This window comes from Ipomoea triloba, chromosome 7, assembly GCF_003576645.1.
Source record: "Ipomoea triloba cultivar NCNSP0323 chromosome 7, ASM357664v1".
Classification (NCBI taxonomy): Eukaryota; Viridiplantae; Streptophyta; class Magnoliopsida; order Solanales; family Convolvulaceae; genus Ipomoea; species Ipomoea triloba.
This window is the reverse complement of record NC_044922.1, coordinates 22122010-22137076: the sequence shown is the minus strand read 5'-3', so window position 1 is coordinate 22137076 and position 15067 is coordinate 22122010.

Here is a 15067-nt window from a genome sequence, read left to right as displayed (position 1 = left end):
AATTCGTCCATACGTTTACCTTATTATTCATGTTATTGTTGTTACAAGTGAGCAATTTAGTCACTAATTTTACAGTATTTTGTCTTATGTAGTGATTCACTCGACACAGTAGGCTTCTCTCCATTGTCGAAGATCAGTAAACCACCTCTCTCAATATTAGACCTGCTTGGAAAGTCGAGCTTGGAGTGCTATACATCACTGTGAATGGAGACAAAAATCTTGGAATTAATAAACAAAAGAAAAGTGGGAGTCTAATTGATGTACAGGAAGTGCAGAATCTTATCATCATTTCCCATTATCCAATAATTATATATATATATGCGTATTGCGTAGGGCCTTGGGGAGTAATATAATATAGCTATCCATGCCACCATGTCTTCCTTTCTCTTATGTTGAATATATATATATATATATATATATATATATACACTGCTAAATGCTAATGTCCTTCTCTATGAATATTATTTTATAAAGAAAGTGGAGTTGGTGGTAAAGAAAGAAAAATAGAATGACTGCAGTGTTGTTTCTTGTTTCACAGGAAAAAGGGAAAAAATTAAAGACAAAGAGAAGAAAACAAAGAAAGGGTGTCACATGATGCTATTGACCCCAATTTTCTGCTGAAAATATTGCAGCCTACTTTTGATTGTCTCCTAAACTATTACTCCGTAGATATAGACATATATATTATTTAATATATATTTGTTTATTTGGTGGCAGCAAGGAGCTACTATATTGCACCGACTATGGCAGCTCGCAAACAGGAAATTAAATACTGGAATATAATATCGGAGATTTTGACCATACTCCGATAAGGTTTGCCATTATCTATGCCTACATACTGTATATATATTCATGTGAATCAAAATTATATATTTATCACAAAGAGTATAAACATTTTATACTGTGAAGTGTGAATTCATGCAAATATTACAGGTTATGGATATGTAACTATGTATTCACATATATTAATCTTATATGTTAATTGGCATATGTGAATTAAAATATATATTTGTGAAACATCTTGCATAGTGCATTCACATGAAACCATAGTATGTATCTGAACGAGTGTGCGCATACGTATTCACATATACCTGAAATATTTATTAGTATATGCGTATGTATAGGGTGGTGCATTATTGCCCTTTAATATTCGAAACTTCGTATGCTTAGTACCTTTATTTGATAATAGGTATAAGATACTTGTATACTTAGTACCTTTATTTGATAATAGGTATAAGATACTTGTATATGGTATATGGTATGAATATTTGGTACACAATATGTGCAAATGATTATTATGTGCACTTGTTATATATTTGGCATGATCATATTTCCTAAAATTATCATTATGGCATGATGAGAATATGGTCTATAATTTTGCATCCAATTGATGATTAAATTTTGAGAGCATGATTGAAATGTGAAATATTGTGAGATTAAATTTTGAGAGCATGATTGAAATGTGAAATATTGTGACAAGCATTTTATATGGTAAATGCTAGAATACTATGTGGCAATTATTTTTGTGTCATAATTTGCTCTCTTATGCTATGGCCATGTGAATCATCATGAAATAAAAATTTAGCATAATAAATTTTTGCTATAGGCCATAAAGTTTATCCCATATGCTATAAATGAAAGTTATTTTGATATGAAAATCATGGGATAAAATTGTATTATGCTTGTTTGGCATATGCTATCTCCAAATATCATATTGGATGTGAATCTTGATAAATCATGTGATGCCTAATCCTTGAAGGATATATGCTTCAAAGAAGCAAATGAATACATCATCACTCTTGATTGGATCAAGAAAGCTGAGAAAAATGTATGTGTTGTGTATAGTGGAGCCACACATACAATGCAAGTGCAAAGTGTTGCTGCACATTGAAAACATGAGGAATTTGTTACTACAATGTTTGGTAGTATGAAATGATATGATGATTTCTCATAAATTGAGAAAATGGATTGACATCCTATTATATAAGTAAAATAACTTTCACTTTAATTGTTTTAATTTTGATTAAAGTTATTTTGGAATTTTATGAGATGATGTGGAATCTTATATACCTTACTCATAATTCCACTTTGGTTTGCCAAATTATTGTTCTTAAATTATGTATATGTTTTATCTTTTTGGTCATATACATTATATGATTGCATATATTTGAGTATATCATATATTGCGATTTAAAGACCCAAAATATTTTGAATTATGAATTGAGTGATTGGTCACTTTGGGCTAAATATTGAAATGTCAGATTTGAAATAATATATAGGACATCGTATATATGTCTCCCATATGAAGCATGCTTAAATTGAAATTATATATTGATGAGATTAAATTCGATATAATACTGTTTTTGAAATTTGACATACTGCATACAATGAATATTCCCCTTACATCTAGTACGTGGTAAATATTTTCCAAATCTATCTGTGTTTTATTAATATGCAGTCTATTTTATTATCACATCATTGCGTATCTCTACGGGCTATTAAATAAAGCTATGTATACATGATTATAAATATCCATGTATTGTATAAATACCTAGAGCCCATGATATGTAGATTATTTGATACGCTGACTGCATGAAGATCATTTTCACGGCATTAAGGGGAGATATAAGCCCAAATTATTTTGAAAATTGAATACCGAGAAAATTTCATAAAAATGAAAGGATCTTCAAAAACCCACATACTAGATTGATTGAACTGAATGTTCAGTAAATAATTAATATCTGCCAAATGTATATCTATTGATATACCTATTGATAAATGATGTTTTTAAGAGACATTCGTCAAAGGATGAAATACCCAGTGGTGCACCAAATAATTAATACTGGGATGCGAAACGACCAGATTTGAATATTGATGGGAAATGCTTATCATCTGGTTGATTTTGAAATTGCCATGAATTATTATGGTTATGGGAGAAATTTTATGAAAATGTTGTCGACAACTCAATTGCCTGTATAAATTGCTCTATCTGGATCCAGAGTTAGGCACAAGAATTGGCCTAATCATTTGATAAATAAAAGGAGCAATTAAGGAAGGCAAAATGCTCAGCTCGCTATTCTCTAAATTATGTTTACACACCATTGAATAGGTGTTGGTACGAAAGAGAATAATGATATGATGTGATAAAAGCGAGGCTTGGAGCTCATGGGTTTACACAGATACCCATAATTGATATACTCTCCCATATCTAGTATAAATGGATGGCAATAAGTTTTGCTTATTAATATCATTGGCAGTTAATAAATATGCAGTTAATGAATATCATGACCGCATAAGATGGGTCATTGGATTATTATATATGATAAATGTCATAACTGCATAAAGATGGGTCATTGGACAGTATATTTAGAAATCCATGATGGAAGGTCTATATATGACCTGAAACAGACTGAGTATTTTCCTTTCTGAAGAAGGGAATATGAATATATTATGTGTCATTATGTACTCTTTAAAGAGTTGCGAATGGAGTTATTATCCTCGTGAAGAAGGAATAATATGTACCATTGTGTGTTCAATAAAGAGTTACTAATGAACTTATCTAAGTCAATATTGATGGTATAAACATCAATGAAATTATCTCGATTTAATGATCGAGTATTTCCTTAATAGAATTCTATACACCAGTTAGCCAATAAATGGTTTTGATGGGCTATTTAGACAAGCCATTATATAATGGGCTACTTGGGTACTGGCTATTATTATTGTATCCCCTTGAAGCCAAGTCCCAAAACTGGTTGTATTATAATTTACCCCCATTGTCTAATAAGGAGACAATAAAAATCGTGTTGCACTAATGAATGAGTATATTATGAATTTTTTTTTTCCTAGACATTATGATGTCGGTATTATACCCATGTGAGCTCTAAAAGAGTCACGTAATTATTATGAAATATATTCACCCCATTGATAGTTGAACATGATTGTTTACAAAATCCCTCTACATTTTGGAAGTTTAAAATAAGGGATTTGTAGAATGTTATCTTCAGGGGGAACATAATGAATCATGAATATTATGCCCTGAAGTTTATGTTGGGGTTATGGTTGTACTCTTTTTTCCTTAGCTAAGTTTTTTCCCACTGGATTTTCTTAGCGTAAGGTTTTTAATGAGGCAACCAGTGCATCACATAATTAGACATATCATGTACTCTTTTTTCCTTGTCTAGGTTTTTCCCACAGGGTTTTCTAGCAAGGTTTTTAACGAGACATGGATATGATAAGATAATGGCCAAGGGGGAGTGTTATGAATATAATAATAATGTGTGGCCATTATCTCAATTATTGTATTTCTGGACATATGAAGACTCAAGTGTCCTTTGGAGTATCGAAGGGTTAATGTTGTTGCGTATATATAGGCCTATGTACTTCATTTGTAAATGTACCTATTGAAGAGATTAATAAGAAATTCCCTTCTCTCCATTCTCTCTTGCAATTCTTCTTGTTATTGTTCTTGCACTCCATTCTTGTTGTTGCTTGCAATTTCCTTTGATTTCATAACAATTGTTATTTTTAGGTGATTGTTGTTTCAGTTTCATATATAATTATATTGGATTTAAAGGTGTTGGCTTTGAATATATAGACTTTTACTCAAATGAGAACACATTCATGCTTGTTCACACGTTCTCATCTAAGGAAGAGTTATCATATGATCATATATATATATATATATATATATATATATATATATATATATATATAGTCATGATCAGGTGTGGCCTGGTCATTAGGTGTGGCCGTGCGGCTTATTTTCAGCCATTAGATCATATCAACTCATCAAATCAATGCGCAATATATATATGTTACAGAACACAACATTCTACGTACTAAAACGCACCAGAAGACCGATAGAACACACCATTCCACACAATATACCAAATACACCTATTCACTAAAAATTCATCAATATACTTAATAAAATACATCATTCTACGTATTAAAATGTACCACAACGTGCCTCATGTCAGATTATAAACATGCACTATTACACTTATTAGAAAACATGTGTTAAAATACACATCATTCAACGTATTAAAATGCACCAGAGGATGGATTAAAACACACCACACTTATTAGAAACACGTGTTAAAATACACACCATTCAATGTATTAAAATGCATCAGACGACGTATTAAAACACACCATTCCACAACACAGTTACACATCATTCTACGTATGAAAATGCACCAGCGGATAGATTAAAACACACCGTTCCACAACACAGCTAATGCACCAACATACATAATAAAACGCACCACACTATGTACTAAAATGCACAATTCCAATTCACGTAATATAAATACTAAAATTACCATAATAACCCCACTTAAACATACGCGAATTTCAGTAAGATGAATGAAATTGGACGGTGCAGATTAGGCCGCATGACCGCACCGGAGCTCGCCGCCGCATTTGAACAAAAATCTTTATATATATATATATATACACACACACACACACACACATATACATATACATATATATACATATATAAGGTGTCACGTTTGGATAGCTTTTAAAGTAAGAAATGGTTATAACTAATACTCCTGGATAAGTAGACAATGACATAAAAGTATAATAATTGGATTTCAAAATAACCACTACTTAACATTTTTATCATATCTCAAACTACAACTTTTATAAAATAATTAAGTCTAATTCCAAAATTACAGAGTTCAAAAATAGTTTGGAAAGTAAATTACATAGCTGCAAAGCAAAACAAATTAAAGCAAGTTTTGTCATACTCAGAATTAAATTTTATGATGAAGTAGCAAAGTAGAAGCAGGGTGATTCAAACTCTTGCCCTTACCTGCATACAAGTTTTCTAGATTTGTACAAGAGGTCAAATTAATGACACACGCAGCATTAGTGGATTCATACCAGAATGTCCGAGGATTCGGCACATCAATCTTAATCCTCTTAAACTCATCGTCACATCTCAAAAAAACCCGACCCCTTCAATACAGGTTTACACGACACTGAAAGAGACATCGACCCTCCTATTCCTTTACACCAAAAAATCGATATGTGCTTCATACTAGGGCCGCAAACACTCAATATCTTTTCCAGCAAATTGTTACCTACAAACCTGCAGGTCCTTAAAAACAACATCTCCAAACTTGGAATCTCAATACCAACAAAGCAATGTTCCTCCAAGATACACCCCGATAAATCTAAAACTTCAAGTCTCATTGCTATAGAGACTAGGTTGGGAATAGAATGTAACCCCTCGGTTTTTTTCCGACAAAGTTAAGGCTCGAAAATATTTCTTTTAGGCTATGACACTTATGAGATGATCTCTCGGTACTTCAGAAGGATTTTTTTTAAGTAAGACTAATTATCGATAAGCTGCGAACTACGTACCAGTCACGAACCGAGAAAATTTTAAGGATATAGATTCAGTTCGAATTTTCTAGAATTTGGATTTTTAAGTATTATACGATTAAGCCTGAATTTCTAGTTAGTTCAAGAAAAATTTCAAATGGACTGTAAGGGATAAGTTGTTACGGACTCTGTACCTATATTTAGCGGAATACCGAAAAATTCCCAAACTTGGTGATTTGCGACGGGAATATTTTTAGGATAATTTTGGTATTAGAATTTTCCCGAATTAAGTTATAATCCTCCGAACATTCATCTGATTTAAGCATAAACTGGCCAATTAGATTTGAGATCTTCTAAGGACTCCATGGGGTGATGACAAGTGGCAAGGCAAATCTAAGACTAAGATTGGGCATTAAATGTAACATTTATGAGGTATGGCCTAGTTGCACTTGTTACTTGATCTTCAAGAACTAAATCTACACTAAGCACATGATCATCTCTTTCACTCTTCCACTCCATTTTCGAAATACACACTTAGGGAAGGAAGAAGGGAAATTATCTTAGTCTTCTATTGTGATCCAAGAACACCCTAGGCAATTCTTCAACTCCAAGGACTCTACTCTAGGGGACTTTGAATCCAAGGAAAGATCTAGCACTTCTTCGGTTTTAAAATCTTCCATCGAGGTAAGGAATCCCTTAAGTCGGTTCAATCACTCGGAGATAGACAAATGCTAGGAAATTATATGATTAGAAATTTTTATATGAAAATTACGTGTTATGTTATAGATCTAAAAATTGGCTCAAAAATCTTTACTTTGATTTTGGTAAATTCTAATATACATATTCGTAGCTATTTTATGCATGTATAGGTTGTATTTATGTCCATAAAGGCCTATACTTGTGAAAATATTGAATAAAATCAAGCTAGTCTCTGGCAGTGACTTCCGAAAATTATTGGGAAAAATTGGTAAAGTATTTTGACTCTATTTTTTGTAGATATGTAGTTCAACAAGTGTAGAACCTACATATAAAATTTCGTAATGATCGGAGTAGTATAAGTATGGTTTTCGAATATTTTTCCAAAACTGGTCCAGAGAGAAAAATATTTCGGACCAAGGGCAAAAAGGGAATTTTCTGTGTTTATTCGTGGACCTAAATGACCAAAACTTTTTATGGAAATCAAGTACTATAAGTTAGGGTTCTACCATAAATATTTCAAGTGAAAAAGAGTTCGGGAACTATTTTTACCGGCTCCATCTTTCAAGTGTCGCCGACAGAAACCCTCCGGCAGAGAGGCTGGACGCCGCACGGACGCGCGCGTCCGCTGCGCGTCCGTAGGCGCCCAGTTTCGGCGTCGTGCGCCGAACCAGCGGACGCGGTCCGGACGTGCGTCCGCTGGTGCGGCCAGCCGCGAGTCCGCGCGCCGCGGACTCGTTTTTGACTTGTTTGTGACCCGGTTTTTCCCCGATGTTGTAACCTTGAGTGTTGTGATATTTTGAACGCCTACGAGCATCCGGGTGAATATTTTTGAAGGCAAAATATTATGTTTAAGTATTTTACTACATGGAAAATATTTGTGCTTTGAAGATTGTTATGACTCTATTCTTGAATTTCTGTGATGTGACTAACACTAACCTAAGTATGTGGGTTGGGGAAATATACTTGAATAAGTATATTGGTTATGGAGTCATGTGGTAATAATTAATGAATGTGAGGGAGTCTGTACGATTAATCGGTATTGCAGAGAGAAGTCTATTCGCTGAGTGTTGGGTGAATTAAACGTGGATGTGTTGTGTACCCCACGTGTGACTTAAGCGTGGATGTGTTGTGTACCCCACGTGTGAATTAAACGTGGATGTGTTGTGTACCCCACGTGTGAATTAAACGTGGATGTGTTGTGTACCCACGTGTGAATTGTGGATGTGTTGTGTACCCCACGTGTGAATTAAACGTGGATGTGTTGTGTACCCCACGTGAGAATTAAAAAGTGGATGTGTTGTGTACCCCACTTGTGAATTAAAGGTGGATGTGTTGTGTATCCCACCTGTGAATTAATGGTGGGAGTTGTGTACCCCACGGGTGATGTGCGAGAGCTAACTGTCGGGTGTCCTAACAGTTGTGTGGGCGTTGTGTACCCCACGGGTGAATTAATGGTTGTGTTATGTGCCGAAATTACTGATGTAATGTGAAATTTGCTTGTTGTTAGACTGCTTGCAGGTAGACTGCGATTGCTGGGTAACGTTTACCTTACCTTATTGTATTACTAATTGTGGTTTCGAAAACCTTTGTTTATTTTCGAGTGACCACGGAGATCCTTACTTAGCCGTCGCGCTAACTACACTTCATTGTGTCCTTTATTAGATGCAGTCTAGCGTGGGCCCCTATGGCCGATGAGCTCTGAATAGGATGGGAGTCGAGGTTGAAGACTACTCTATCCTAGAATAGACACTCTGGAAGGATTAGTTCCATATGTACACCTTAGAATGTTGATGAGGTTGTTTGAGGTTGTAAGTTTAGCCTTAACGTTTGGGTATAGGAGTGATACCTAAGCGTGGCGGTAACACCCAGTTTTCTGCTGGTTAGACGCTTCCGCAATGTATTATATTTTAAGGATTTTGTAATAAATCCAAGATGTGAAAATTGGGGTGTTACATAGAAAGAGAGCACACAGGTTGTCGTCCTAGGCACCAAGAAATCACAATGTGTTTAGTCTTAGGGCTACCACACACAATCTTCTGCAGCAATTTGTCACCTAAAATCCAGCAACGGGAGAGTGAGATGTCTCTAGACGCGGTAGATCAACATGAACAATGTGACATGTATCCAATGTATAGAAAGATAAATTCAAAACTTCGAGCGTCAAAGATTTTTAGTTCTAATCACTAGCATTAGCACATTCTTTTCTACCAACACATGTAACCAACGATCCAACTTTGTTGTCAAAACTCTCCCCACAGTCCAGCATTCAATATGTAGGCAGAGTTTTTGTATGAAAGGCGTTCCATCTAGGAACTTATCAAAGGAGTTATTCCTAGCTTTTTATGGATTTTCTTTTCACCAACTTTTAACTTTATTGTTTTCCACCATATATAAATCCAGATTAGGATTGTTGCACCAAATGCTATTCCAATATTTGGATAAAACGCAAGTGCGTCTAATTTCTTTGAAATGAAGAAATGATAGTATATGATGACTTAAGGGCTCAGGAAGCCTTGGGAAGTAGTCGGCCATGTCTGTTTACCTACAAGAATACAATAATGGTAGAAAAAAGATAACTTTTAATGATAAACCAAACCAATCTAATTACTTAGTAATAAAGTTCTTTTCTCCCAAAAGGTTGAAAACCCAACACTGGCTCGATAAAGCATTTTGATTATCGCTACCAAGGTTCGAACTTGGTATTTTCTCCCAAATACTGTTTACTGAATTAGTGAGCTAAACACATGCGGGATCATAGGAGGGATTGATTTGTAATTAATTGTCATTAAGTTTAATTGATTAAAACTAATTTATAATGTCTTGCTATTAAATACAATTTAGTCATGTTTCAATATATTATATATGTACCCTGAACACAAAAGCAATTTTTTTGCATCACTTGATAATATATCCAACTCTTGTGACCGACTAATAAACTCTTCTCCAATATTATCACAAACATTTCATTTAATTGATGAGACGAGTACTCATTTTCATACCTTCATTGCAGTATAGATGTTAAATGCACAAGACACTTCACCTTTATTTGCCATATCATATCCATTTTATATTATGTAATTTGGAATAGACCATTTATAGATTAAATGATTTAAACGCAATATTGTACTATTATGACACTATTTACAAGAACAAAGAAAACCTCCTATGTTTGTCAAAATGTTTTGTTTTTTCTTTACAAATTCTAAATATTATTTAATTCTTTCTTTAGAACATTTATGCATCACATGTCAATATAACTCAGCAAAATTTACAAAAGGGACTATTAAATTACTTATAACCTTAAAATAATTAACCATAATCCACAATAATTTCCAAATAATAATTCCCAAACAAAAAATGCACAATAAAATCTAAAAATTCAAAATAATTCTTAAATATTTATAATACTTCTCTAAACGTAGCAATAATTCTCTAAAAATGGAAAATATTTCAAAAAAAAAAACAAATATTACCAATTACTCTAAAGAAATCAAAATAATTTTTAAAATACCCAAAATAATTCATAAAATTAAAAAGAACTTGAAACTAATCTTAGATAATTAACAAAATTTACAAAGCTCACAAAAAAAATAATAATTAAAAAATATATAAAATAATTAATAAGATTTACAATAATTTTTAAAAAATAAACAACATTAAAAAATAATTCAAAAAAATCTAACAAATCGCATTAATATCACAATCAACCCAAAAATTCAAAATAGAAATTAAATTACAGAAATTAAAGATAAAATAAAAGGAAGTGCCCTGTGTTAACAATGGGATTGAGCAAGTTTTAGCAAGCGGTGGTGAGCGACGGCGAGGTTTGATTGGCTAGAGGCTAGCTTTGGGAGACTATAAGATGGAAAGCGACGACAACTATCGATAGTGAGTGAAGAAGGGCCATGTGATAATAATGGCAAGCGGTGGCAACGGCGATCGATCTCATGAATTTAAGTAACAGTTACGATTTTAGGTTTTTGGCAAGCGGTGGCAACAACGGCCGATCTCGTGGATTTGAGTGACGGTTATGATTTTAGGTTTTTGCTTCCTAAGAAACGGTACTATGATAAGAATATGAGTTGGGGAAAAATATAATAGACTTAATACAATGGGGAAAAAACCTTATACCGTATTTTATATGTGTGTGCATGTGTGTGTAGGTCTCGTGAGTACACCCTTCCACATGAGTCCGTGTGGACAGATCCGGGACATTGAATACTTGAGATCAATGGCTTAAATTTGGTCAACTGTGCAGTATGCACTTCACTTGCACGGGTCATTGAATACTTGATATCAATAGCTTAACTCACAGGGTAGTATATGTAAGTGTGAAATCAGTACAATTGCTTGGGACATGGCTTGGTAGAGGCGTCAAACGGACTGGCTTGGACCGGCCTGTCATTAGTTTGCTTATTTTTTGGATCGGGCCAACCGAGTCCAATTATATGTTGAACCGAGCTTGGCCCAATTCGAAAATATAAAATTAAAGTCCGAATCAGTACATAGCCCAAAAAAAATAAAAATTATATATCAATTCATTTAAATTATTTTCTTTTCTAAATTAACTTTACAAGTTTTCATATTTATTTACAACTATTTAACTTAAGAATTATTACAAAAATGAACGAAATCAATACTAATCATGAATGATGCATTGTTGCATTATATAAATGTTATTGTTGTATAAATACTTACAACTTTTACTTAAATGCTAATGTTGCGTTGCTACATTATATAAATAATAGTTTATAGAATAATAGAGAGCTACATCATAGTTAATGAAGTAAAATATTATCAGTACACTTTAAGTGTTTATCATATTGTTTTTTGAATACATGTTTAACACATTGTTACTGTGTTAATGTATATATATGTTTTTTTTATCTTTGAAAAATTGTAAGAACGAGCCAACGAGCCAGCCCAATCCATGGATCAAAAATTAAAGTCCGACCCTATTCATAATATAAAATGCGCTAGCTCTAGCCCGCCAATTATAGCAAATGGATCGAACCGGGCGAACCCAAATCGACTAGACCTGGACTGGACTTCAAGCTAACTCGTCCGTTTGACACCTCTATTGCTTGGTGATCAAACACAATAATAAATTAGGCAAAAAATGTAATTTTAGTAATTTTTTTATTAGTGTAGTCCTTAATTTTGTTACCATTTCAATAAACACCCTAACTCTTTGAAAAGAAAAGTTGCATTTTTAACCCCTGAAGCTTATTAAAGTTTTACTTTTTTTTTTTTAAGGGGAAAAACGGATATTAAAGTTTTACTTAATACATAAATATTTTAAAATTTTATTATCTTTGTTCTTTATAACATAGCCAGTTTTGGTATTTCATATGTAAAATTGAGATCTGACAGCCTTCTTCCCTAAATTTTTATTTTCAATTGTGGCACATCGTCCTTATTTTTCCTACACAACCTTGTTAAAATCATTTTTTTTTTAATTTTACAAATGAAATATCAAGACTAAACAAGATTATAATTAAATAAAAAAAACATTAAAAAGTACTAAAATACCATGTACTCCGTATTAAGTATAATTTTGATAGAGTAATTATTTAGTTGCTTCAGGGTTAAAACTGTAACTTTTTTAAAGAGTTAAGGCTGCATATTGTAGCGGTAAAAAGTTAACAACTAAAACTTAACAATGAACAAATGAGAGACTAAAATTGTATTTTTCCCATAAAATAAGTTTCTTACCATTAAATCAGGTGCGAAAATTATACGAAGCCGATGCTCCCCTAAGAACACGAAGTGGATCATAAACACTTTCCTGAACTGCCTTTGCATATTCCAACATCATTAATGTAACTTTGAACTTCTTCCTAGATTTAATGAAATAAAAAATCGTAGTGGTGTCAAACACACCATCATACAAGAATGAAACACAAGTTACAGCAAGCCAAAATGAGAACATGTTCACTTTTCAATGTATAGAAACTATGTGAATTGAGAAGCCAACACATCCTATGTATCCTAGATAATACGTTGTATTAATTTCCCTACTTTTTGAGTGAAGGAAAAAAAAAAAAAAAACAAAAAGTAAAGGAAGAATTTTCCAGTCCAAATTTTAGTTGATAATGTTACAACTTGAGGTTGTTTTTTGTCTCCAGAGTGCCAAGATAGGAGCTGTATTGGAAACAAAACATTCTAAAACCTTTACTCAAGAAAAGCAATGACAGCAAGAATTTGTATTCTCTTTGTTGAGAGCACTAATGAGTCAGAATGATGAATCAATCTACAACTCATTGCCAGAATATCATGGGAAGCTTTCTATCCTCCAAGATTTGGTTGGGATTCAGATTTCTCCTCACCAGTTTTGCCTGATTTGGTTGGGAATTGGGATTCAGCTCAATCAATCAGTAAATCTATAGGCCTCGCCGCCATTCCAATTGAATATGCTATTGCTACATCGGCTTCTCAAAAACACAAGAATGAAATACATATAGAAAAAGTGGTGCCTACCCGAAATTGCTTCAAAACCATGCCGTCTGATGAATTAAAAAAAAATTGATTCCTTCCTTGCCATTAACTTGCCGTTTGTCTTCGAAATTCGTTCCTCTATATTCATAATTTTTGAATTTTGTATTCACAATTTTAGAATTGAATATTCAAAATTTTAGATCTCAATGTACAAAATTACAGAACTCAATGTTCACAATTGCAAAACAGATATTCACAATTACACAACTCTATATTCAACAATATAACACAATTTTTGAACTTTATATTCACAATTACATAACTCTATATTCAATCATTATTCCAGACGTGCGTTTTGGATCTGGATCCACCTTGCAAGGTGGACCCGGATTCATAGCATAATTTGCCGTGTACATAATTTTAAAGAAACTAGTTTTTTTTTGGAATTAATTCAGACATATTTGATGGAAATATTATATTACACAAATCGTAAAGGGTATCAAAGTAATTCCACATAATCTTCTCCTCGAGACAGGCTGATTACATCTGTATCACTTCATTGAAAGATCCTGCAACGGCGCAACTTTCATTTGTCTAAAAGTTCAAAAATTAATGAAAATAAATTTTTCCATTTTAGAGTAAATTTCTTTTTTGGTCCTAGACTTGTAGGGACTTGGACAATTTTAATTCTTCATAACAAATTTTGTCACATTTTGGACACCCTTATTATGATGAGGACAATTTTAGTCCTCCGTCTGTATTTCTGTTAGATGGCCGTCCAAGAGAGGGTAATTGTATCAGTTTATCATATCTTCTTCTTGCAGTCTTCTAGAGTACAATTGTCTTACTGCATTGTAACAGAGTCACTAGTACTCAAAAAAAATCAAAAATAAAGATCCACATCTACATTAAAATTACTCATTTTGGATTGAAGAACCCACTCCAATCATTGTTAACATCAAAACAAGAAAGTACTTACCTTTATATAGTTTTTTTTTTTTTTTTTGAAATCAAAAGCAGGATAAATTCATTAAGAACTCAATAAACCAGCAATACAATTAGGAGGGAGTAAAACCAAGAACCCCGGATAGACAAAGAACCAGCCACCCTTGCAAGAACATGAGCTACGTGATTCGCTGACCGCTTGACATGGTGAACAGAGATGTTTCCAATGTCCCTAGCAATGAGACGACATTGCTTAATAACAGAACCAACATACGAAAAATCCATAGTACGGGAATTGAAAGCTAAACAAAAATTTAAACAATCAGTTTCAAGCAAAATATTGTTGTAACCAAGCTCCTTAAGCCATGACATAGCTTCCTTGACTTCCAATGTCTCCGCAAGAAAAGGGTCACGGACACACCCAAGATGATCGTTCTTAGCTGCTACGAACATTCACAAATGATCACGAATTACCGCTCCGAGTCCTGCATCATTATCAAAAATTGCAGCATCAATATTACATTTAAGCATACCCGGAGGAGGACAAGACGAAGCAATAGAGTCAGAAGGTGCGAATGTTGTAAGAATAAAAACTGAACTGAAGTATATAGGATCTAACCTCCAGCCATAGTTATTTGTTTGATGA